The sequence below is a fragment of the Pan troglodytes genome, chromosome 10, assembly GCF_028858775.2.
Source record: "Pan troglodytes isolate AG18354 chromosome 10, NHGRI_mPanTro3-v2.0_pri, whole genome shotgun sequence".
Classification (NCBI taxonomy): Eukaryota; Metazoa; Chordata; class Mammalia; order Primates; family Hominidae; genus Pan; species Pan troglodytes.
Window position 1 is genome coordinate 42,056,305 of NC_072408.2, and position 27,306 is coordinate 42,083,610.

At 43.6% G+C, this 27,306-nt stretch overlaps 1 long non-coding RNA gene across 1 annotated transcript; it reads left to right on the forward strand.

Annotated features, from left to right (window-relative positions):
• The first annotated feature begins 2,351 nt into the window (after positions 1–2,351).
• Positions 2,352–25,699, forward strand: LOC134807429 (uncharacterized). The gene is made up of 2 exons (XR_010147896.1): positions 2,352–2,499; positions 25,457–25,699. It is a non-coding gene; the product is annotated as an uncharacterized LOC134807429 (long non-coding RNA).
• The last annotated feature ends 1,607 nt before the right edge of the window (positions 25,700–27,306 follow it).

Genomic DNA, 27,306 nt, shown 5'->3' on the forward strand with positions numbered 1-27,306 from the left:
ACATCTTATGTATATTTTACCACAATTTAAAATCGTAGTGAAGGCATAAGCATTGCTATCTAAATGTGACTAAAATCCAAGCCCACCCTAGGCTGAGAACATGCTGAAAGACGGGCCTCCTGAAATGAAAACAAACTCTGACTCAATCCCTCCCCTCCCCCTTCACTCTTCTATCATAAGATAGGTTGCTTATGTTCTTAAGGATTTGAAAGAAAAACAACTCCATTACAAATGGGTTTCTGTTGTGCCTTTGAGCTCGACCTGTTCATCTTGAGTCATTAAGAGCCGCTCTGCCGGTGCCATACATGCGTCTGCTCACTCTGCAGCCTGCAGATGAAACTGAAATGATGGGGGAAGGTAGGCTCTTAAAATGCCCAGGCTTAGAGTCCTTGGAAACATGCTGCTGTTTTCTGGCTCCACAAGGACATTAGGGAGAAGAGGGATGAGCTGAACTGGTAGAAAACGACAACAAACTGTGAAAACAACCTATCAGCCATCAAAGTTGGAAACATTCCCAAGAAGAAAAGAGTGGCTACCCTAGAGGCCAAGGCAGAAAAGCAGCAGCTCTGGCTAAGGAGGCAGGCATGGGAGACACAGAAAAAGAAGGAAAAAAGAAAGAGCAGGAAAAAAAGAGAAAGTGTATCCTTTCTCTTTAAAGAGAAGGAGCTAAAAACAATAGGATACCAGCACAATATATAAAAGTTTCTACCAGGCCCAGGCTGTGAAGACATGGGATTGCTATAGTAAAGGAGGGAACCTCAAGCTAGACAACTAGAAGAAATCCCTGACAGTATTAAGGGGAGCTGAGAAGGGAGATCAGGAAACCAAAAACATTTGCTTGGGTCAGTCTGGAGGCAGGTAGAAGAGAAAGGAAACCCTGGAAAGTCAGGCCGTTGTCCTGAAACCTGTTATGTGGATCCACTGAATGGAGAAGCAACAGACTGATACCCCATTGCCACCCATCCATCAAAGTTAGCCCAGAACGGGACTCCAGAGAGCTGGGAAGAGACTGGCCCTTCCTATCCTGGCATCCAGGAGAGTTCTCTGCTCCTAAGCAGCTTCTATTCCTGCTCTCTGCCTCCTCCCTCAGAAGGTAATGGAGTGAATCGAGTCAGCTGCTCTTAAGTCATTAATAGGAGCAGAGCTTGATGATATGTTCTGACTCAGGCAACCTAGTCAGACTCTTCATCCCTCTTGGAAATCCATCATCTAGGATCAAGCATCACTATCGCTCTCCCATGTAATCCTCAGGCTCCTCCTGGACCATCATGCCAAATCCCTTGACTCCAATAATAATGCAAAGGAGCCGCATTGTGATGGGGGGATTTGTCCTCTGACTTATGTTTTCATACCTAAGTGCTTAAGGCCTCCTTTCTGAAGTTCTCCCTCAATCTCGATTACTGCAATAAGAGGCATTTTTTTCTTCAAGAAAATTGTTTAAAAGGGACATGGATCTCAGCTATAAAGATCAAAGAATTGTTTCCTATAAATAATAAGTAAATAGAAAAGAGAATAAGTTTGAGGCAATTCAGAGTTATTTAAAATTATCTTTTGAGCTGTTCTACTTGTAGGAGAAAAAAGTTCTCCATTCCCAACAAGAAGTTTAGAGAGAATCCTATCTAAGATTCACAAAGTTTTCAGAGGACTTTGACACCTATCATTTCAACCCGTCTTCACAAACATCGCAGGATATGAGGAAAGTGGGCATTGTTATGATACTCATTTTAAAAATAAAAAGTATAGGGGAGTAAATTAGAGCCCAGGGAATGATCTTAACTTCAGGAGTAACTAAGTCTAGGCATCAAGAAAAACTTGCCCTCTGTAGGAATTGTGAAACATTGGAATTCACTACTCAGGGAATGTGAGTCAATCCAACTCGTCATAGCTGAAAGAGGGCTTTGGAAAAACAAGGCCAAGGGGCTTCACTTGTCATATCATATCAAAATTGCTGTAGTACTTGTGTGTCTTCCCTGCTAGACCCTAAGCTTCCGCAGACAGCTCAGAGTCTGTGGCGGTTCACTGTTACAGCCTCAGAGCTAACCAGAGGGCCTGGCGTTAAACAAGTACTCAATAAGTATGTGATGAAGGAAGGGGGAAGGGAGAAAGGAAAAAAGGAAGGTAGGAAAGGCTGAAGGGGGCGTGAGCAGAGGCTGAGAAGAAACTAGGGGAAGAAGAAGAGAGCTAAGGGGACCCGGGAATGGCACAGAAGCTACAGTAAACACGAGAGAAAAAAAAGGCAGGCCTTGGGGGGACACAGGAGCAAGAGAATTAGGGATTGCCAGGACACCAGTGAAAACAGAATGGAAGGAGGTCACAGAGAAAAAAAGAAGGGTGTAGCGGAATGTCTGGGCGAGAAACATTCCCTTATGGCCCCAGCAGTTGGTGCCTCCTATTGGTGGCAGTGTCTTCTCCAGGATCCTGTAAACCAGAGGCTATGTCAGGAGCTAAGGACATGATGGCCAAGAAGAACTATGCACAGGACAAACAAGCAGGAGACAGGTATTTACTCAGCAAACATCTTGGAGCCTATTCTCCAAGGATGGAGGAGCCAGCTTTGGCAGCTGCTTTACTCTGAAGTCACTAGACAAGTCGGGCAGGTGGAAGGAATTCGGGGAGCACACAGGAGCTACTGTGCCTAAGACATGATCTCACTATGCTGGGCATCTGGGTACCCACCTCAACTGAGAGCCAATTACAAAATGGGTATGACTGGGGCAAAAGTCAGGGTACTCTTGGACAGGAAGCAAGTTTGAATCCTGGATGTGCTATGTATTTTTTTGGTGAGTCACTCAAACTTTCTGGCCCTCACGGGGAAAGTGGATAGAATTGGACAGCTAGGATTTTTACAATATCCAAGTCTTACAGGTTTGACACCTGCACATTTGGCAACATCTTTTTCACTGGCCTTTCCTACCCACCCACCATCATCAACCTCTTCTTCCTGATTCAGTCCCCAGTGCCCAATAGCAGGCACACTGTGTTGAGGCTCCTTGAAGAGCTGGAGAGATTTAGCATGTAGGAAATAGGTTCCTAGTGTTCCAGGGGGAATTTCAAGGAAGGTTACTGGACCATAGAGACCCAAACTTAGTCTCTGGTTTCAGAGAGGCCCATCCGTCTATACTCCAATTAGGATGGCACTGCTGTGAAGGCGCTTCCTGAAGTTCCAACCCACCCCACTGATAAGAAGTGTCTGGTTCCTGCTGCTGCTCTGTATCCACAAACTTCTTGCATGTACCTAGAGATACCAGAGGAGGTCGCTCAATTAATCTTGGAAGCTAGAGACACTGCCCTGCTAAAGACCCATACCCTCACTAACCTTCTCATCCCACCTCAGATCTTGATTCTTTTTTTTGAGATGGAGTTTCACTCTTGTTCCCAGGCTGTAGTGCAATGGCACAATCTCGCTGTAACCTCCACCTCCCGGGTTCAAGCAATTCTCCTACCTCAGCCTCCCAAGTAGCTGGGATTACAGGCGCCTGCCACCATGCCCAGCTAATTTTTGTTTTTTTAGTAGAGACGGGGTTTCATCATGTTGGCCAGGCTGGTCTCAAACACCTGACCTCAGGTGATCCACCTGCCTCAGCCTCCCAAACTGCTGGGATTAGAGGAGATGAAAAGGTAGCATTTCTCACTTACGGCATCTTCTGACATGCTGCAGAAATCAGGAAAATAGAAATAAAGATTTCAGCTATCACCATGGAAACTGGCAGTTTCTATGGCTTCCCCTCATGCACACTCCCCATCAACTCTTTCCCTCCCACCTCTACGTCATATAAGCTCATAAGATTTCTCTTTGTGGCCAATCCACCAATTCATTTGGAACAAAGAACAGAAAAATAGCTAGTTTGGAGAAAATAGGCTGACCCCTGGCTTTCTAACCACTCCCCTAGGGCTGAGGTTCCCTCCCAGATCATCATATCCTCTTCTCTCACACACAGCCCCACTCTCATCTCACCATCCCTCTGGTGCCTTCTCCCTATGCTCACATAGTTCCCCCCAGACAGAACTCCTGTCCTATTCGTCCCCAAATGTGGGTCCTTTAGCTTCAAAAGCCTTCAGTTCAGACCCCCCTCAGCTTCAGACTGCCATGCTCTGAATCCAGCTGCCTTCATCCCCATCTAGACCCATTCTTCATGCCACCTGCATGCAGACGTACCATGTTCACAGTCCCAGAGCCTCTCATTCCCACCCAGGTACTCTCCATTCTTAATGTTCTACAATTCAGGGTCCTCCTATCGTTCTGCATATTCTCAAGCACTTCCTTATTAAAAGGAGTCTTTAAAAATATTGATATTTCCCATCATTCATTCCCCATTCTCACCCATCCCCCCACCAAGTCTTAATTCAGTCTCCATATTGAATGTTTGAACACCTGTGCGCCCTTGAGAGAAGAGAGGGAGAAGGGAAATCTCTCTCAGTGCTCTCTTCCCCTTTCCCTCGTCCTGCCCCAGTGCCCAGTGTGGGCTGTGAGACTTAACTAGCCTTCCCAGATTACTCTAAGATTCTTGAGGGAGGCTCCAAAGACTATTCTGTGCTGGGAGAAATTTTATCGGCGTCTTTTACGGCTTTGTTTGTTCTTCAATTTCTCCAGCTCGGACTCTTTATCCGAGTCTCTTCAGTCATAAAACAACCTCAAAAGGACAAGCTGAAACCCAACTACCTAGAACCACCTTGATGCCTGCCCCTCGCCCCACCCCATGATTGAAAAGGGGCCCCTGGATCCCTATGGTTGCCCCTGCAATCTCCCCTACCCACCCACCAAGCACCCATCCCAAAACATGGTATTCCACTGCCCCACCTCCCCTATCTGGGAAAATGGAAACAGAGGATGACTCAGGGGGTCAGGGAGGATCAAGGCTTGTTTAGAGCTTTGAGATCTCTGGATGAAAAGTAAAAAGGGTGGGGAGTTGTGAAAAAGTCAGGTGAAGCGTCTGGGGCTCAAGAGTAAATCACTGTCCACCCCACCCACCCACTTCCCAGACTGAGGTTCTTAGTCTTTCATAGGTGTGTAAAACAGATTTGCATTGAAGCATGAGCACTTTAAGCTAGCCTGTGCAGAACTGCCCAAGCCTTTGCTGCTTCTGTAGGGAGCTGAAAATTGAGAAGACAAACATGTGCCTAAGATAGCCTCCATCTGTTTCAGCCAGATGACCTAAAATGTGTTCATGTAAGTCCAGCCTATTACTGTTCTGGTCAAGATCTGGACTTCCATAGAGAAAGGAAGACTTACAGAGGACTAAGAATAAGATCTGTTATGTTTCTAGAGGGTTATTTAACCTTGTCTCTCAAGAACAAGACACTAAAGAGCTGGTAACAACATCAGAAGATGTTAAAATGGCCCTATTGTATACTATCTCCTTCCCAAAGTTACCTTCAACTTTCCAGTTTTCCCTCTCAACACTGTTTTCCCTCAATTATCTCAACCATTTCATGGCTTCAATTTTTACTTCTATGTGGGTGAGTTCTGAATCTGTTCTTCCAGAGCTGGTCACATTCCCTATAGTCTCCCACTTCTAGTGTATGATGAATGGGGGCTTCACCAGCACCTTAAACCGACTTAATTTAAAATGTAATTTACACTCCCTTCAAAACCAGGCTCTTCTTCTAGCATCCTCTTTTTCTGTTAGCGGTACCACTATTCTACTAATAATCAAAGCTGAGAACCTCTACCCTCATCTTTGACTCCTCTTTATTTTCCCTTTTCTCCCATCTTACCCACCCTCCCCACCGCTACGCCACCAAAGTCCATTAGTAACCAAGTTTTGCTCATCACATTTTCACAATGTTGGTACTTCCATCCATGCATTTCTATTTGCATGCCATGGTCCTAGTTTAGTCTTTTAGCATTTATCATCTAAGCTTCTACATAAGCATCCTAAAAGTTCTCCCTGCCTCTCATCTCTTTTCTAAGTTATCTGCCCACTGACTCAAGAAAGATCTCATTTAAGCAGTTTTTACACATCTTTTCATCCCCTCTTCTAGAGCCTACAGTTCTATTCATCTCTTTCAAAATGCCCTCACATGAACCCTCTGTACCAGATAAATGGGTCATTCATTGTTTCATTCATTGAACAAATATACATTGAACATCTAGCTACTATATATTTGGTATGCTAAGAAATCAAATGTGAATATATATCATCCTGGACTTCAAAAAGTTTAGAGAAAGCTCTGTTTAGTGTGTGTAGAATACCTTTTGCTTTCTTGCTTCCATAACTATAAGTCATTTCATTAATGTAGAATGTTCTGTCTATTCTCAAAATTTTTCTTAAAATCCTACCACTTCTATGAAGTTTTCTCTAGCCAGTCCATCACAATTCTCCCTCCCTTCCCAGAATTCCAATAGCACTTAATTGTGGTTACCACTCACAGGGCATTGTCTTACTGACTGACATAGTTTTCTAATGCCATACTTAAATATACTGTGTGCGTGTGTGTGTGTGTGTGTGTGTGTGTGTGTCCCCAAATGATTTCAAGCATCTGGAGTGTAGGGACTGCCTTTCTTTTTTACTCATGGCATTTAATGTTGTGCCTTACACACGTGATTATGCATGTAATGTGATTGAAGACACCATAGTGCCCGACTGAAGAAGGGAATTTCTGAAATAGAAATGCATTATAGTGTCACGGAAAAAGCAATGATTCTTAAGTCAGAAAAAGTGAATTTGCCTTCCTGCTCCACCAGTTATTAGCTGAGACCTTAAATTCTGTGCCTAGTATATGGGTTTGCTTTTGTTTTTTGGTTTTTGTTTTTTGTTTTTTGTTTTGAGACGGAGTCTCGCTCTGTCACCCAGGCTGGAGTGCAGTGGCATGATCTCAGCTCACTGCAACCTCTGCCTCCCGGGTTCAAGTGATTCTCCTGCCTCAGCCTCCCAAGTAGCTGCGACTATAGGTGCCCACGACCATGCCCGGCTACTTTTGTATTTTTAGTAGAGACGGGTTTCACCATGTTAGCCAGGCTGGTCTTGAACTCCTGACCTCAGGTAATCCACCTGCCTCAGCCTCCCAAAGTGCTGTGATTACAGGCGTGAACCACCATGGCTGGCCATGTATGGGTTTTTTAATGAGGATTTAACTTAATGAGAAAACATGTGGAAAGAGTAGACTAGTGCCTAGAACCTAGTAAATGCTCTATAAATACCCACTTCCTTCATTTCAGTTTGGTTCTAGTAAGGCAGGTTGGGTAGGATAACCTGCTTTGGGGGCTGCTACAGTTTGAATGTTTATTACCCCAAACCTCATGTTGAAATTTGATCCCCAATGTTGGAGGTGGCACCTAATGGGAGGTATTTGGGTCATAGGGGTGGATCCCTCATGAATGGATTAATGTCCTTCTGAGTAGGGGTGGTAAGTGAGTTCTCATTCTTATTAGCTCCGACAAGAGCTGGTTGTTAAAAAGAGCCTGGCACTTCCCTCCCCTCCCTCTTGCTTCCTTTCTTGCCATGTGATCTCTGTACAAACTGGCTCCACTTCACTTTCTACCATGAGTGGAAGCAGGCTGAGGCCCTTATCAGGAGCAGATGTTGGCATCAAGCTACTTATACCGCCTGCAGGACACGAGCCAAATAAACTCCTTTTCTTTCTCAAGTTCTTTTATAGCAACACAAATGGACTAACACAGGGGCCTTCCTACTTCAGCTTGTGTAGACCCACAGGAATACACCTGAGAGAGAAACACTAACCTACTCAGTCACTGCTGACTTTCTCTCTATCTTTATTCTTGAAACCCTCAGCATCTAGCCTATTTTATCACATTTGTTATATCTCAACTCCCCTTCTCTAGGAAGCTTCCTACTCTAGTTTCTCCCAGTAGTCCTAAACTCCAAGTCTGGAGAAATGATTTTCTCCATCCTGCCATTCCTAGGCCTGACATCATCTTATTTACCTTTTCTGAATAAACCTTCTAGGGTATTAGGTCTAAGGATCTCAACACCCCAGCAAAGAGCCCATTCTCCTCCTCAACCTTAACCACCACCTCTCCCAGCCCCTCACAGATATTGTGAAAAAGCTTGGGGACAGTGACCTGAGCAACACAATGGCCAAGGAAAGCCCAGGAAAATCTAGCACGTCCACATGAAATCTGAAATAACTCAAGGGTCATCCAACCCAGAAGGAGAGTGAGTGTTAAAGTTTCTTTCCATTTTTCTTTGGACCCAGGTGAAGATCTAAAAAAACAGACAAAACAGAAACACAAAAGGTTGAAATCCAGGAGTTCTGGCCAGTGGGGACGTCCTGTCCCATCATTGTGACCACCAGCAGTGGCAACAGGTGTCTACTAGGGCTGCAAGAGCTCCTCTGGTAGAGAAGGGGGAAAGGCGAGGGATGAGTCAGCACAGGCTGAAAACAGAGGGTTTTGTTCAAAGAGAAGTCTGTGATGCAAGCTCTAGGGAAACAATGTGTTCCTTGTTTCTTCACCCCCTCCCCACCCATCAGGCCTTCACCTCCCTATTCTCCCCACACTCTAGTCGGATCATTGACCAAATCTTTGGTCAGAATTAAGACAATAGAAGCAGCCTCCTAAGAGCTTCTGATTTCCATCTATCCATTCTCTACTCAACAACCTTAACTTTCACCATCATCCTGACTTATCCCCTTGTGGGAGGCCAGCAGTGGCTCACAATTGTCCCTAATTTCAAATCGCTATTCCTCAGCTTAAGTTTCAGAGCTTAACTTTATGCTATGATTCCACGATGCTCACTGTTTGCTTTCAGCAAAGCAAATCTGCTTCTCTTCTCTCTGCCTCCAAAGACATAGACCTCTGACACATTATTTTGTCTTTTTATCTATCCATTCCTTTCTTTCAAAAGGTCTATGTCTTTCTTTCTTTCAAAGCCTGCTCAGTATTCTCCTCCAGGAAGCCTTCCCTGAGTAAGTCAAATTTCTAATTCCAACACCACTTTTATACTATGTACTCTTAGTATCTGGTATCCAATGTACAATTTTATTTGTCTGCATTTATCTGGCTCTGACTTGTATAGCCTGACTCCTTCTTAAACTAAGAGCTCCTCCTCCCCCTCAATAATATTTTGAGTGTTTTATGTTCAGAATCAAGCACAAAAAGAGTCCAAGTTACAGAGTTATAAAAAACAGAGTGGGCAACCTGGGGAGGGAGGAGGTGGGCAGTGATGGGTAGAAGATCACAAAGGTGGGAATGTGGGATGTATATTTGATATAGGAGGCACCAGGACACAAGGGTACCATCATTAAGTTTTTCTTCATTGTTCATATGCACATACTTCTGGGCTGGGTGTTATACAGAGAAATTACATAGATAGTCTTTTGCACTTTAAGGCCTCATAAAATAGTCACAATGATATAATAAATAAAGGCCAAATGAATCCAAAAAAAATAAAAAATCAAAAGATAATAGGCTGAAATATGAAATTATAATACCCCACAGAAGTCAATGTAATTGAGAATAAGGACCAAGACGTGTGCAAATTGAGAGAGATGGACGGAATTTTAAAATTGGGGTGGGAGAGGGGTAGGAAATGGGGGGGCGTTCCAGGTCCAGGCACAGTGAGACCAAGGAAGTCACCAGCTCTCCTCTAGTCCAGGAAAGCATCCTTGAAAAGAAGGAACTTTTTGAATGCCTTGAATGACAGGAAATAGATGACTTACTAAGAGCCTCACCCTCTTTGAAAGAAAGTAGAAAGTAAACAAGCAGAAGGGGAGCATGGCAGATATGCCTGAGCCAGGCAGCAGCAGGATTTTTCTTCAGTCCCAGTCCTTCACCACTCAGCACTGTGATCCTAGGCCCTAGCGTTCCCTGGAAGAGAGCATGTTCCCAACAGGACTGGACTGGTTGGAATGAGTTCTACCCCACCCCCAGCCCCAAATCCCTTCTACTCCCTACTAGAGGGCAGAACTTCAAACCCTAAAATCAATCCCCTCATCAATACCACTTACAATGATATCATCCTTTACAATTCTCAAAGCACACTCATATGTACAATCTCATGTGAGGCTCCCACTCCCTACTGAATCTCTATTCCATTCGCCATGCATAATACTGAAACTCTGTATCACAAATAGACATGGGGCTCCTAGCACCTATTTCACAGTGTCTGGTAGCTAGCTGGTGCTCATGAAACACTAAGGAATAAAGGGTTGATTAATAGATCAAATGTCTAACTTCAACAAAATGGGATGAAATTTAATATCATAAAGGACTTCCTGACCCTGCGAATGGAAATCTCTGAAGAGCCAGAACCAGTGATAGTCACAGAATTGGTCCACAGCTTCTCAGGCCAACATGGTACCTCCAAAATATCTTTTCCTCTAGCCTTAGCTTCTGAGAAAGAAAAGAAAGTGATATTTATAGTATCCCTCCTAGGTGCCTGTCATAGGTACTTATATATACAGTAACTCATTTATCCAGGCCATACTCCAGCCCAGCCCTTCCAGAAAGGTTGCTTATACCTTTTTCTTTAATATCTTACAGAGGGTAAGCAAGAGGGTAACTTCACACATGTGCCTTCCCACCTCCATTATTGAGGCTTTCCTTTTGAATAAGGGCATTACTTTATGGTGCAGTTTAAACCCCTTTCCATTCAAAGCATCTCTCTTATAATCCCTGCCTTAGCAAGCTTCCCTGCCTTACCCCACCACCCCTACATACATCCTGCATATACGTTGTTTTCTTCTGCCCTATGTTCCTTGCTTCCCTTTCCATGTCAAAGGCAAATAGCCCTCCCTAAACCACAAAAAGGTAGATGCAAAGAAAGAGAGGACATGGGGATAAGGTAGAGGCCTTGAGCCTGGAGAGACTAACGAGGGTGGGAGGAGAGAGCCACCCGCCCTCCGTCAAGGTGGCTTTGCCTGCAGTTTTTATTATGCATCGATTTTCTTATCCATCTTCTTTAGAGCCTCTTAGATCTTCAGGCTGCGGCTGTTTCTCCAAATTGTCATTCACTGCAAGCTCTCTAGCTCCTTGCAGCAGCTAAGGGAGGGAGATGGGGCGGGGGGTGGCAGGAGAAGGCAGCCGAGAGGTGAATGAGGGTTGCTAAGTAACCGTTGCCAAGGAGCCAGTACCAAGGAGCATCCCAAGCCGCCTGCTTATTCCAACCTACCCCTCTTCCACATTCTCCCTCACTTAAGTTCTCTCAGGTCTATAAAGCAGCTTGATTTTGTCACCTTCACCAGCTGCAAAGCTTTTTCCTCAGCCCTTGAGATGCAGGGCTGCAAAATCCAGTGCCTGAGGATCTCACATTCCTAGACCTGAGCTGGTCATCATGGGCACCCTTCTGTCTTTCAGATGGCACCATTAAAAATAAATGATGACAATATTTAATTTGATTAACAAAAAGGAAGGTCCTGTCTGCATAGGCAGGTTACTTGTGGTAGCCTGTTCAGAGGGTGGACACAGGGAGCAAGCGGAGACCAGACAGTGTCTGTCTCCCTGAGACAATTTGAACCTCCTCAGGGAAGCCCCACTACTCCATCTGAAATTTTGTGAATTCTAAGAACACAATATATGTTCTGTTTCAGGATCAATTCTAAACTAAAATGGCATTTTGGTTACTTAAAAATTTGATTATTAATTAGGTTTATCCATGACTGTCCCCTCAATTGATGCAGAGACTCCAGAAAGTGCTACATAATATTTTATTTAAAACTTGCCTTATTAATTCCATTTAACTCAAATAAATATTAGAAGTTCTATAGTAGGGCTAGCACAGAGCAGGGAGAATTGGTTTGGGCAAGGAGACTGTCATTGAGTTAAACTAGTCTAGGATTCAAACTCTGCCACAAATAATCCAGAAAACAGATGATCATTCTTCTGCCAACAACCCCAGACAACCCCGGAATCACCATCCCTCTGAGGCGGTGTAGAGGAGATTAGGTAATGATCACAGATTACTCTGGATTCTTATAAGGTTCCCTACTTCCAAATTGACTAAGGGCATTCTCTTCACTAAACCCACAGTTCCTATCATATGCCACACATTGTTCTAGGTACAGCTAAAAAGCATTTCCGTCTGTGTTCAAAAGGGTCTCTCAGCCATCCTCCTACCATTACTGAGAAAAACGGTTCCACCATCTCCTTCAAAATCTACCAGTTTTCCACAGCTGATAGTCAATACCTCTTAGATGTTCCAGATGCTGCTTCAAACCAAACAGGGGCACTAAGGATAAGAATTCTTTTTACCTAAAGATCTCCAAAAGACAGTTGTACAATATAGCACAGTGGTAGTGAGGAGCAAGATTTTAGAGTCAAATGGGCATAATTTCATGAGCAAGGAACATCAGACCCTTAACTGTAAAACAGGAATAATGCTGCCTATTTCACAGACTCCTTGTAGAATTAAATAAGATGGAGTATGTACCCAGTATTAATGTATTATAAGTGCTCAATAAATAGTTGTTGCTGCTGTTATTATCAACATCATTATTATCTCTGTCCTACTCATAATAGGATAAACAAACAAATAAAAACAGGAATCCCATTCACCAAAGAACCTGTAGTCACCATGTTTCTGTAGCCACCCAACTTCCAAAATTGAGCTATTATCAACTAAATGAAGGCAAAGGCTGAGGTTATGTCTAAGCAATAATGTGGCCAGAGAAGGTAACCTACGCTAAGGCTGGGATAGAGCAAGAGTCCAGGATATAATCATGCCCCCTACCACCTCCTTAAGGATCACCACTTACATTATAAGCCCACGAAGCAAATTCTGAATTAAGAAATTGAGAAGAAAGAATGGGTAAGAAAATGCTGCTCTATAGGACTAAGGAGTTCCCTTTCTCTGTCCCTTTATTCTAACCACATTTTATTTAAGTCCCTATCACCTTCACCCCTGCCCCATCTATTAGGAAAGATGAGTCAGGAGGCAACTGCCCCTTAGGCCACCCATGTCAATGTCTAGCAGGTTCTTCCTGCTAGTCCTTCCTGATGCCTAACTACAGTGACTTCTGCTGTGCCCGAAGCCCACTCCCTCATGCACACTGCCCCTATAACTTATCTTCCCACCTCCTCAAGCTTAGAATCATAGATGAAGAAAATTGGGAGGGAAGAAAGGGAATGGAAATGAGAAAGCAAGCAAGCAAGAAGGACTGGCCAGGTGGTGGATGGAAGAAGTTAAGAGGATTGGAGACAGGGATGAGCGGGGTTGCAGGGGAAGAATGGAGTAGAGTGAATGAAACGTACAGAACAGTCTCCCTGACTCTGCTCAGTGGTTATAGAAAGAAATAGGCCTGGTGAGAAGGGGGAAAAAAGAAGAGGAGAGACTAATGGGGAGATAGGCAGACAGCTGTTCACGGGAAAGGGAAATGAGTTTAGGTCTAAGAGAGAAATTCCCAATACAGATGCTGCCTTGGTGTTGCAGAGCTTGGTGTGGAAGAGACTTGGGACTTCAAGATGTTCCCCTGACTGACATGGGCCATAGGAGTGTCTGCTCAGCGGTAACTTGACAAGATAAACTCACATGATGTGGAGTAAAGGATCAGGGAAATTATTAGCAATATGGTTTTTTGGAAAGTAGTTGAAAAAGGATAAAGCATGAGAGCAAAGCAGTTGATAGAGACCATGATTTTGACTAAAGTCTCATCCTCTATCTCATCCCCTCATTCAAGGAACCCAGAGAGGATAATCGAACCCTCTTTCTTCCTCTAACTCCCATCCTTTCCTCCTCTCCTACTGTTTTTGAACATAGTTCCTCGGGAAAATCTGTCATATTTGCCTGCACTAATGTCACCCTGGCACCAGAATCCACACTGGCCTGCACTGAGCCCTGTTCCATCTGCTTAAGAAGGGAACAAATAACAGGGCCACCCACTGAGGGATAGACTCCAAAGGACTTCCAGCCAAGAACTAAGATAGTAAGATAATAATAATCTAAGAGATTATTAACTCTGTGCCCTATCTAAATCTGGGATCCCTGGGTTCAGGAGTCAGCTTAACTATTCCACTGCCTCCATATATGTTCTTGTTTCACTCTTCCTTTCCTCTTTCAAGCAATGTTACTTTCTCTTCCACCTCATTTACCTTGCACCCACAGGATAAAGTTCCTGACCAGACCTAAAGCCAACTTCAGTGTATAATCTCAGGTTCTGGCCCAAGTGCAGATGGAAGAAGCTGTGCAACTGCTCTTGCATGCCTCATACTTTAGGTGATGTAAGTGATCCAGCTAAGACAAGAATTTAGCTGTTTGACTTCAAAGGCTATGGAGGTACCACTATTCTAAAGTCCGTGTCCATCTCTGATGATCAGAAGTCTGTCTTATGCACAACCTTAGCAGCTAGTAGGAATTGCAGTTCTTTCTCTTCTAAGTACCTCTTCAAAGCCAGCAATATGAGTCCTCTAAGTGCATGAGTGGAGCAAAGAGGTACGGTTTATCTTGAAGCAAAAGTATAATCTCTATCCTTGTTCAGGATGTTGCTTGCAGAGAGGCTGGTCTCAGCGGGGTGGGAGAAGGCTGAAGAGAGGTGAAGGCTACAACTTTAATTAGAGAAACTTGCATTAACTGAAGTAAGACCTTCTCAGCAGTCTGAGGTGTTCCTCAGCATGACCAAGGAGGTCAAGTCCTTTGTGAGAAGGGGAATGATTATTCCTGAGCTAACAACCGAAGTGTGTTATCCCAACAGGAAGCAGGGGTGGGGCATGTGATCAATACTCTACAAGAGACATGAACTCATGCCACCAACTTGTACCAGGAGGAGAGGGGCAGGAACGTGGTCAAAGCAAGACCCTGGCAATGAAAGGACTACCTGAGGCTGCTGGGGAATTGGCAGACCGCATACTTCTCAAAGCCTTAGTTGCCTTTAGCCTTATATCAGGATCCGGGAATGACCAAGAGGGTCTCTAAAGTCACCCAGGGGACATCCTTCCCCTCCCCAAAACCCTAAAGGCCCTGACCTGCTCCCCCAAGAAGTACAGAGCCCAGAACCTACTGAGACTGAGATGGGAGGCTAAAAGGAAGTCTCTGTGACAGCAATTTGTGTCTCCTTTTGTCTGCCTCTGTCTCCATCTCTTCCCCCAGCTTCTCACATCCCCAGTCATTATTTCAGAGGCCTCTACCTTGATCTGTCTCCAAGTCTCCTGCAAGATCAAAGCTCTTAACACCTGTTTTGCTTGCTGGCTCCTAGGCTAGAGAAGAGGGGGCAGGGTCCATCCTCAGGCAAGGGGAGGGCCCTGACTGTGCCTCTTCCCAAGGCAGAAAAGGGAGGGTGCAAGGGTGGCCCAAGGTAGGAGCCATACCTAAGGCTCAGTTGGAACAACGCCCCCTGGTGGGAAGGCTGTCATTCTTATTCAATTATTGATTTTATTATTACTGTTATTCAGGTTATACATTGAATTAACTCATAATTATAGTAGGGTAAATATATTACAGTGACAAGAAAGGCCTTTCATAATCTTCTTATCTAAAGAAGGAAGATTCCCTGTTAGTCTCTATAGCAAGAACCTGTTTATGTCCTTCAGGTATTTATCATAATCTGTAATCATTTAATTGCTTGTTTTCTTGCTTATTGACTGTTCCCCACTAGAAAAAGCTCTATATTTAAATGAAAAAAAGAATGGATGATGAATAAATAAGTTATAAGGGAATAAACCTACCAGAGGGATAAAAACTTCCCTATAATATGATATATATCATGTCCAGATCTTAATAACAATAGTATATCTTCTTTCTTAGCATTTTGATGTTTATTTCCAGATTTTTCTATGAACAATTTTTTACATTGCTTAAATAATATACACTTAAAAATAAAAATAATATACACTTAAAAAAACACACCATCATATACATTTTATGCTATTATAAACTCACGTAAATAGCCTTTTTATGACAACATATTAGAGTTCAAGTTGGAGTGAGATCATCATGTATTAACAATAATATCTTATTTTATTTATTTACTTATTTATTTTTGAGACAGAGTCTTGCTCTGCCTCCAGGCAGAGGAGTGGCGCAATCTCGGCTCACTGCAACCTCCGACTCCCTGGTTCAAGCGATTCTCCTGCCTCAGCCTCCCAAGTAGCTGGGATTACAGGCACGTGCCACCACGCCCAGCTAATTTTTGTATTTTTATTAGAGATGGGATTTTTCACCATGTTGGCCAGGATGGTCTCGATCTCCTGACCTCATGATCCTCCTGCTTCGGCCTCCCAAAGTGCTGGGATTACAGGCGTAAGCCGTCATGCCCTGCCAACACTAATATCTTTAAAATATCCATAATGCCCTTACTTCCACATCTCTACCCATGGCCTCTTACTTACAACTGTATACCACTCATTAAATTTATTTTTTTGTTGTTGTTTTTTGTTTTTTGAGATGGAATCTCGCTCTCTTGCCCAGGCTGGAGTGCAGTGGCGTGATCTCTGCTCACTGCAAGCTCCACCTCCCGGGTTCACGCCATTCTCCTGCCTCAGCCTCCCGAGAAGCTGGGACTACAGGCGCCCACCACCATGCCCGACTAATTTTTTTGTATTTTTTTTTTAGTAGAGTCGGGGTTTCACCGTGTTAGCCAGGATGGTCTCGATCTCCTGACCTCATGATCTGCCCACCTCGGCCTCCCAAAGTGCTGGGATTACAGGTGTGAGCCACCGCGCCTGGCCACTTCATTAAATTTATTTAACAATTGTTTGCTCTATGTTAAACATTGTGTAGAGAATATAAAATATTCAGGACACAGTCCCTCTGCTCCAAAAGCTTATAGTTGAGTAAGGGAGAAACAGAAGATGCACAACTATAGCTGACAATCAGTCAAAGGAGGATAGGAGTTGAAAGTAAAGAAATTGCTTCCAGGTAGGGCTATCCAGGAAGGCTCGGACAGGGGGTAACATCTAAGCTAAGCCATGATGATTGTGTAGGATTTCAGCAGTCAGAAATTGGGAGGAAGGAATTCCAGGGAAAAGACAGCTAATGGGAAGGAATTCTTGATTTTGGGGACCATTTGATATGGAACTGCTATTTATTATTAGAAATGCAAAGAACAGTGAAATTCAAGAAAAAACTGCAGAAGCTTGATGTTTTAAAAGAGGATGACAAGAACGAGGACCTGGGTCCCAGTTCAGGTTCCATTTGTCCCCACGTCTATTGTATCCAGTGTTATTTAAGGGATGCATATAAGGTTCAAACAGGACAGGGTGCCCATTGTGCTTCCTTCTATATGTCTCTCATCTTCCCTCTTCCCCCACTGAGTTCTTTATTAACAATGAAATGATTTCTTAATCTCATTACTGAGAAAAGCACAAAGCACAGAAAAGCATATGCTACACAAATTAAGTTGGGTAATTTGCATACCTAGGGAAAGGGAGAAACCCCTCCCCCTTCCTTCTCCAGAGTCAATTTTCCTCGATCTTCTGACACCATATGTCAATAAATATCTATTTTTCCTCATGCCCTGGACAGGAGATGCTATTAAATGTCAAATGTAAAGTAAAGTTTGTCATAAAAATCCCTCATAAAAAAATCTCCCAACTACCAGCATTGAAAGATGGAGGAAGGGAATTCCTATGTTGTGTTTGCCTCCTAACAATTTTCAGATCATCTAGCTTCTTGCTTCCAGGAGCATCACAGACAATCTTTTCTTAAAGTTTTCTACAAAAGCATGCAGGGGCTTTCAACTCCTCTTACCACCCTTGCTTCTGCAAAAGTTTGTTCTCATTCTTTTTGTTTTTTTTTTAATAAAACAGAACCACTGTTTAAATAACCAGTTTCTCACAATCTCAACTGTAGATGTATTTGTACATTTTTTAATTCTCCTCTTTCTGACAAAGTATAGAGGCCCACTTAGAAGCAAAGAAATAAATAAAACGAATTATCTGAGCACCTTCTATCAAGGGGTTCTAGGAGAGTGATGGTAGATGTGGGTGGTACTCATACAAGGGCGACTGTGTGTTAGGCTAGAAAGTAAAGGACAGGAGAGGATTGCCTTGTGGCTGTTGTTTCTCTTTCTCTGCAAACCTCCTCTGATTATAGCAGATTTATAAGGGCCCCAAAGCAGCCCAGCATCTTAGCCATAAACTTCCCAGAAAGAAAACTCATTGAAGTTCCCTTGAGAGGTGATGAAAAATAAATATCAGGGTATGGTACAAACACATCAGCCAAGATCAGGGGTGGAAGGCAGCCAGTTCCCTATAGCTGGTTTAACTCATTCAGGATTTGTACATACACATACACAACATACACAAAAAGTCTAACAAATATACTTATGTTTATGGACCTACAGAGATAAGCGTACCTTACTCTTTAATGCCTATTTCCAGCCCAATGCAAACATGTGTCCACAAAGCATGTATACACACATGACTTTCAATGAGTTATTTTATACCTAGCTCCTCACCCTTTCCAAGCTGCTGACTGCAGGGTGGGACACAGTGAAGGTGAATGAGAGAATGTCTGAATATAAGCTTGCATGTGTCACTAAGTGTGTCTCTTCTATATTCCAAAAAGCAAATAGAAATTGTTTCTTTATTATTCACTGTTTGGATTATCTACTGTTTTTGATTACCTCTAAGTACACCATTAAGTTTCAATGATCATCTATCCCTTACTGAGCCACTACTCTGTGCAGAATATAGCTCAGGGGTTAGCAGCACAAGTTTTGCTCAAACTTGATGCAAATGCTAGCTTTACTACTTACCTTGCACAAATTACTTAACCTCTCTGAGCCTTAGTTTCAACTTCTGTAAAATGGGGATAACAATACTTACTTCATAGAACTGTTGTATTACATTAGATAATCATGCAAAGCACTTAGAACAATGTATAGGGCACAGTACTCAACAAATGGTAGCTATTATCACCATCATTGTGTTAGACATTTAAGATATATAAAGAATATACATGGGGCCCAGCATGGTGGCTCACACCTGTAATCCCAGCACTTTGGGAGGCTGAGGCAGGTGGATTGCTTGAGGTCAGGAGTTCAAGACCAGCCCAACCAACATGGTGAAACCCCATATCTAGTAAAAAAAAAAAAAAAATACAAAAATTAGCCGGACATGGTGGTAGGAGCCTGTAATCCCAGCTACTCGGGAGGCTGAGGCAGGAGAATCACTGGAACTTGGGAGGCAGAGGTTGCAGTGAGCCGAGGTTGCGGCACTGCACTCCAGCCTGGGTGACAGAGCGAGACTCCATCTCAAAAAAAAAAGAATATATATATATATATGTATATATATACACATATATATGAGTAAGCTGGGCATGGTGGCTCACGCCTGTAATCCCAACACTTTGGGAGGCCCAGTGGATGGATTCCTTGAGCCCACCTCAAGTTTGAGACCAGCCCACCTTGAGCCCACCTTGAGTTTGAGACCAGCCTGGGCAACATGGCAAAACCCTGCCTCTACAAAAAAAAAAAAAAAAAAAAAAATTTAATTGGCCACGTGATGGCACACACCTGTAGTCCCAGCTACTTGGGAGGCTGAGGCAGGAGGATCACTTGCACCCAGGAGATGGAGGCTGCAGTAAGCCATGATTGCACCACTGCACTCCAGCCTGAGTGACAAAGCAAGAGCCTGTCTCAAAAAAGAAAGAAAGAAAGAAAGAAAGAAAAGAATATGTGTAAGTAAAACAGATGTTCTTTTTCCTTGAGTTTTAGAAACCTAAGACAAGATAGATACATGGAGAGACAAAGAACATGGAAACTTAAAACTGTTATTTGAGGCCTAAAATGCAACTTATTCTCCTAAATCTTAGCCCTATTTTGAAATTTTTAGCAAGGGTTTTAAAGCTCTGATGAAATTATTGTTTTCTTCTATCATTCATCATCCCCATGCCCATCATCTTAAATTCACCACACATCCACGTAGCCTTTCATTTATGGAGCTGAATAGAGAATCCTTGGGATAGAAAAGATTTTGAGAGTTTATTTTGTGCATTTCCCTGTTTCAGAGCAGGAGCCCTCCTAGGCATTCCAAACCAAACTGAGGCACCCACATGCATGGCCAGAAAAACCTGGCCATCCCCTTCGATCCTCCCTTTAACTCCAGAAAATTTTTTATGTTCAATTTCAATCCATGCCGCTTCAATACTGATCTTTCCTTGTTATTTATTCTTATTGGAGGTAAAGTACACAAACCCTTCAAAAGCTTAAGAAAAGTTCTGAAATGCCACTTGATAACTTTTTTGCATTGACGATGACTTCAGGTCTCTGGAACTCTATGTCTTGTATATTTTGTCATTAGCCCATTAAATATCATCACAAGATCCTTTAAAAAGCATTAATTTGGCCCCTCCAAGGGTATAACCCCTTACCCATTCATCTGGTCTCTCCTTTACGCCTTTGGAAGAAAACAAAATATCCTAATTTCCATTACAGGTAGTTAAGAACTGCTACTTCAATCCCTCCACCCCCCTAGTCTCCTCAATTGGTATCATTAGTATCATCAAATTGTCACTCATTTGATTAAGGGACAGTACAACACTCAGGCAGGGGCATGACTGATCTGACCTCCCAGTCCCTTTCAGTCCGTCCATCCATACGAAGTAGGGGAAGCAAAATTGGCAGCAGTCCTAACCCACGCAACGCTTGCCCAAGGGGAGCCCCTGAGCACCAGGCAGACTCCAGCGTGGGCACAGCAGGCATTTTCCCAGAGTGGGCCGAGTGCCAAAGCCTGGCATGGCGACTGGTGTGGGAGGCCTGGAGACAGGGAGGTGAGCCAGGGCCCACACTCTTCCCCCCTCCGCAGATTCAGTTTCTCCAGCCTGAGCCTCTACCCTAGTGCTCCCAATTCCAAAGTTCCTCAGCCCCTATCTATTCCCTTCCATAGTGCCCACTCTATGCCAGATGCCTCTCACCAATCATCTAGACCTGTGCTTCTCAAACTTTCAAGAACATGCAGATCACTCAGGGAGCGTGTTAAAAATGCAGATTCCAATTCATTAGGTCTGGGTTAGGGCCTAAGATTCTGTATTTCTAACAAGATCCCAAGTGATGCCCATGATACTTGGCCCATGGACCATACTTCGAAAAGCAGGGATCTCAATGACTATAGCAATTTCTACAAGTATCTCCCAGGAAGCGTCCATCTATCCAATTCCATCTGTCTACTTATCCTCCAGATAGTAATGAGAACCGTATCTCAGGCCTTCCTGATTCAGAAACCTCCCTCCATGGCATAATACACAATACAAACCTGGTTTATAAATTTCAATTCAAATGTGAAAAAAGTGCAACCTTCACAAGAGTCTCATTCATGACTCCAAAGATCCAGGCAGCCTAGGATTACTGTCACATTTCTTTTCAAATCTGCCTATCCCTCTTTTATGTCCAAAATTTCTCCATAGACATCCTTTTTCAGGAAGCATCTCTTCATAAATATCTCTTTCTCAGTTTCTACTCATACCTTCCCTTTCCAAAGTAATGAGGTTTCAATCCCTGTCTCCTTACTATTCTCTCCTATTTTATTTTAGCCCCAGTCTTTTTCACCATTTTGGGTGTGAATTCTTACCACAAAGAATCTTAGATACTCTCACAAAGTTTTTGCACCCAGCTCAAAAAAAAAAAAAACACCTAAATGAGTTGGCAAGGATATGGGGAACCCTTGCCTCTAGAAGATTGCCCTGGTGTCACCTACTCTCTGTAGGGACTATTTCAGAAATCCCACAAGTAAGAGAGTAGCTTTCCAGTCCTCCTTTCCAGGACGGGCCCTGTGTATAAATACAGAAGGAAAACACTGACCCTTCTTCCATACCAAAGCATAAATCTCTGACTGCTTCAGGAAAGATGCCTGTTGTGCCCACGCTGGAGCCAGTCTAGTCTTCAGGGATTCCATGGAGCCAGGTAGAGTGGGTTGGACCTTCTATCAACTTCACCACTTCCTGCTCCTCCCCAAATTCCTTGGGAATAGATGGAGAGGGACCAAGGGAGGTTGTTACAAGCATTCTCCTGCCCCAGGTTGTGTGATCCCTTGTTGCTCTTTGAATGAACAACACTGCTCTTACTGTTGGGGGAGGAGGTCTAAAGGAAGGAGAGAACCTAGTGCTTGCCCTGAATAAGATTCCAGTACAATGGAATAGACAGGATAGTGACCAGGACTCAGGCAGAGCCAAACAAAGGCAAAATTAGAAGCAGGAGCTGGGTACAGTTCTAGATGCTAGAAGAATGGGGAGAAAGGCTGTTTGACAAAGAAGTCTCCTAGAAGATAGTTTTAAAGGAGATAGTACTAGTCTGAAAAGAAGGAGAATCTTTTGTAGCAAGGAAATGTATAAGGCTTAATTCAATTAAACAGCTATTTATTAAATGCACATTACATGCCTGGCATCTAGTGGGTGTTGTGCAGGAGTGAACAAGAGATGCTCCTTACCTATGAGCTACAATCTAGGGGAAAAAGAAAGAAAATAAAGACACACAGAAAACTGCTATTTTAATCTAGGTGTACTACTAAATGAAGGCGAGTGTTAGAAGGGAGTCTTCGTTTCCCTCGCTTCATCTTTATATGTGGAGAGGCTTCAGCTGGAGTTTTGGTTTTCAAAGTGTGGTCCCTGGACCAACAGCATTAGCATCACTTGGGAACTTGTTAGAAATGCAAATTCTGGGCCAGGCACGTTGGCTCACATCTGTAATCCCAGCACTTTGGGAGGCCGAGGCAGGTGGATCACCTGAGGCCAGGAGTTCAAGACCAGCCTGGCCAACATGGTGAAATCCCGTCTCTACAAAAAATTACAAAAATTAGCTTGGCATGGTGGTGGGCACGTGTAATCTCAGCAACTCAGGAGGCTGAGGCAGGAAAATAGCCTGAACCCAGGAGGCAGAGGTTGCAGTGAGCCGAGATTACACCATTGCACTCCAGCCTGGGCAAAAAGAGCAAAACTCCATCTCAAAAAATAACAATAAGAAGAAAAAAATGTAAATTCTGGGCACATGCCCCCACCGCCACCACCACCTAGGCCTACTGAATTTGAAACACTGGTGGTGGGGCTCAGCTATCTGTGTTTTAACCAGCCCTCCAGGTAGTGTTGACACATCCTGAAGGTTGAGAACCACTGATCAGGGTGATATCCCTAGCCTGTCTCCACTCTCTCACTTTCTTTGATTAATGAGTTGAAGAGATGGCACTGAGTGTACCCAGCCAGCCCAATACCCTTCCATTTTTTTTTTTTTTTTTTTTTTTGGAGATGGGGTCTGCCTCTGTCTCCCAGGCTGGAGTGCAGTGGTGCAATCTCAGCTCACTGCAACCTCTGCATCTGGGGTTCAAGCAATTCCCCTGCCTCAGCCTCCCAAGTCTCTGGGATTACAGGCACTCGCCACTATGCCCAGTTAATTTTTGTATTTTTAGTAAAGACGGGGTTTTACCATGTTAGCCAGGCTCTTCTCAAACTCCTGACCTCAAGTGATCCACCTGCCTCGGCCTCCCAAAGTGTTGGGATTACAGATGTAAGCCACAGCGCCCAGCTTGATTTTTTGTTTTTGTTCTTGTTGTTGTTGTTGTTGTTGCTTTTGTTTTCAGAGCCAGCCTGCCCACAGTACACATGCATTCCAACCTGTTCATACACGGCAAAATTCTGATAAAAGCAGCCTCTAGCCCTGTAGTAAGAGGCAGGTGGGCGTTCAGCAGAGTAAGTCTGTCTAATTTGGTGGTGCGGTATTAGCAAGCCAACACAGCTGCAGATTTAAAGCTGATGGTTTAAATACCCGTATGTCTCCTAGGTCTTGATTAATCAATGGTACTGAACATAGGAGGGGAGAAATTGGGTTTTCCTTGTTGATTGTTTCCAAAGCCAGTCTGCTGACTCTCACCAACTCCAAAAGTGGGTTTAAGCGAAGAGCTGGCAGGATGCGGGTTCAGACTACTTGCAGCAGAGAGACCTAGTTGAGGGGGTAAGAGAGCAGAAGAGCTAGAGGAAATCCTAGAATGTTTTAACTACATGGAACCTTAGAAATCATCCATTCTTACCTCTCATGTTAAAGATAAAGAAGCAAAGCACTGAAGGATTTGGGTGGCTTGCTCAAGGTCATGTTGCTATTTAGCAGCAGAGACAAGACTAGAACCCAGGACACCTGGCCCTCAGCTGTGTACTCTCTGAGCAGGTAGACCAAAGAAGACAATAGTAGAGAAAAATTCAAGTCCAAGAATACAGATATCACCCAGTAGAAGAACCAATCCCAGGGGTTAGTGGGCTTAAAGCCCAAGTGCTTTGTATGCACAGGAAAGCTCTGGCTCCAATCCGCCTGTCCATGTTGCCCCCTCACACAGCCAAGCCTCAAGCAACACAGCCCGCTCGGTGTGCTCAGGACACTGCTTCACTTTCCTGTGCTTTCCCTAGCATTACTCCCTCTGCCTAGAATCCACTGCCCAGACCAGCACCCCCCGCCAAACCTGCCCAGGTGGTGAAATCCTATCTGTCCTTTAAGAGAGCCAACTCAAATGCCATTCCTCCAAAAAATGTCTCTGATTTCACCAATCAACCCTCACCACTGTGCCAACCCAAAAGGATCATCCTCCACTCTGAATTCCCAAGACCCTTTATTTACTCATATGTTACTTATGGCACTTATCACTTTCTACTTTGTATTGCGGCTATACCTTACTTTTTGTATTAGAATATAAGCTCCTTAAGGGCAGGGGCCATACTTCATTACATGTGCTATCCTTTCATAATGCCTAGAACATGATATACAATAAATATTTACTAAATCCATTATTTAACCAGCCAACCAAAGCTCAGAAGTCACATGTCAGGGAACATGTCACCTGTTGCAGCCCAAACATCACAGAAACTGACACTGAAGGACATCATAGAAAAATCAACCCTGCTTTCCCCCCAGAAAAAGCTCCAAATACCTCCCAACATTTTGCTTTTTTACGCACCACATGACATAATCCCATTTGGGTTCGTCTAACTCATGTAGCTTCATGTACTAATTAAGCTGTAAGACACAACAGGGCATGAATTTATTGTGCAATAATTCACACGCGGAATGTTTGCGCAGTGCTTGGGCGTGAGTTATGACACATTAATTCACGGCCTAGAGGGCCTCATTGCAATTACAGAACCATTTTTTAAATATCATCTGGGTTTAAAATACAAATATTGGTCTCCCCAGTCTTAAAACCCTTAGCCCCAAAATGCAGCTAGCCTCCTTTCTCCTCATTCTGCTTTATCCACTTAGCTGTTCTGATGGCAAAGAATGTAGAGTCCAATTCTTCATTTTACCTCCCTAGAATCAGAGGGGCACTGTGAAAAGAGAGGAAGAGGGAGAATGGGGCAGAGACTTTATAACTACCTGCAAGAGAGAGAGAGGAGCTGGTCCTTGGGTAAGGAAACACTGCAGAAATGGATCCTGCAGCCAACTAAGGGTCTATTACTAAGAAAGGAGAAGGGCCAGAAAAGACTTTTATGAATTCTGACATTCAATAAACCTTACCCAAAGCAACAAGGCAAAATTCACTACAATGTTTATGTCCACAGTTAGGAGAGTGTGATGGGTAGGGAGAGAAGAAATAAGTCACCTGGCTCAGTAACTCATAACTAAAAACAATTCCTACTGTCTCCTCTCTCCCCAGGGTTCTGGGAGAGAAGGTGAGCTCACTTCTGCAGATGACTCTACTCACTGGCCACACCATGCTCTATAAACACCCTGCACCATCTGTGATGTCAGCTGCCAGCCGCCTGGAGAATCTGCCCTACTCTGGGAGCTTGTATTAAAACACTCACTTATAACTCCCTATTAATTTTTCACGAGGAGTTATTTTTAACTTGCTCAAACCATTGTCTGAATATGCCAAATATATTTTCTTAATGAACGAGCCCGGCGTGTGGTTCCTCCTTCCCCTCCTCTCCTGCTGCTATTCAAATGGTCCCTTCCTCATGGGGCGCAGGGCTTGGATGAACTATTCACAGCAATGCCCCGGAAATGAGTAGTGGGGAACAGAGAAAACCAAGACACAAGGCCCACACTTTCCTCCCTACTCAGGCTTTGGTTTTGAGAGAACTTCAGGAATTTCAGGAGATGTTGACAGGTTTTTAAAAACAGAAAGATCAAGTCAAAATTGAAAACTCTACAGATTATCCAAAGGGACTCTTGGGTTATTGGATCAAATCATCTCTCTACAAATCCATCTAGACTCCTTTATTTGCCGTAATATTACCAGTCCCAATATTATGATTTCCTTGCAAGTAAGTGGGATAGATACACAGTCAATTTTTAACTCATGGACTCTTTCTAAACTATAAATCTGATTGAGTTGTTCCCCCACTTAAAACCCTTCCGTGGTTCCCTTCTGCCCTCAGGATAAAGTCTAAAGTCCTTAGCCTAGCCCTTCCCAATTTCTTCATAATTTCACTCTGCTTATTCCTCTAGTACCATCATCTTCCCAGGTCGTGCTCCTGCCATGCAGTTCCACTCACCCTGCTCCCCTGCCTCTAATCCCCCCTCGGCCCTTTCACTCAGCGGATTCCTACTTATTTTTCAATTCCCAGTTTAGAAATTGCTTCCCTGGGAAGCCTCCCCTGGCTTTTTCTCTGGATTAGGTGCCCTTCCTATATCCTCTCATAGCATCTGTGCTTGCCCCACTTGGCATAAATTATCAAGATTCCAGTTCAGCTGCCTGTCTCCTCCACTAGACTCTGAGTTAGGAGCTAATAAATATTTGTTGAACAAATGTACAAACAGAGAAGAGAAAACCTGAAAGAGCAGATAATCCAAAATTCCTATCTGCTTGACTTTGAGATACATACTTTGTAGCCAAGCAACCTTTATAAATCTGACTCAGGTAAATATATAAATGGTATTACATTCCTTGTAGAAGGCAATCAAAATGAAAAGCGTGAAGGGAAAACCAACTGTGATAAAACCTTGACCGCAGATAATTCATGGCATGTATAAGCCACATGTAGGCGATAAAGAATTGTTTGCCATTGTGGATGCTTGTTTTAGAAATATCAGCCTGCCTTGGATTGCAGGGAACTGTCTAACCCTCAGTTAGCGGGTCCCTACTTATCTGAAGGCATCATGCTCAGCTCTCCGTAGGACATCCCCTAAGCCAGAGGTTGTCACTCGAGGGGCCATAATTAAGATACCTGGGGAATATTTTCAAACTTCATATCCTTACCCTCTGGAGATTATTTTACAACTAGCCCCTTACTTCTTGTGACTGCTCTAAACCATCCCAAATGACAAGAACCCGTCCTAGATTTAAAAGGGACGAGACTCTAAAACTTTCCTTCACAGGAAGGCAGCGTAGTTTACTAGTTAAGAGTAAGAGCTCTGTAGATAGACTGCCGGGGTCAAATCTCAGCTCAACCATTTCACAGCTACATGATTTTGGACAGATTCTTATCCTTATATTATTTATTTATTTATTTATTTATTTATTTATTTTTGTTTTGTTTTGAGACGGAGTCTTGCTCTGTC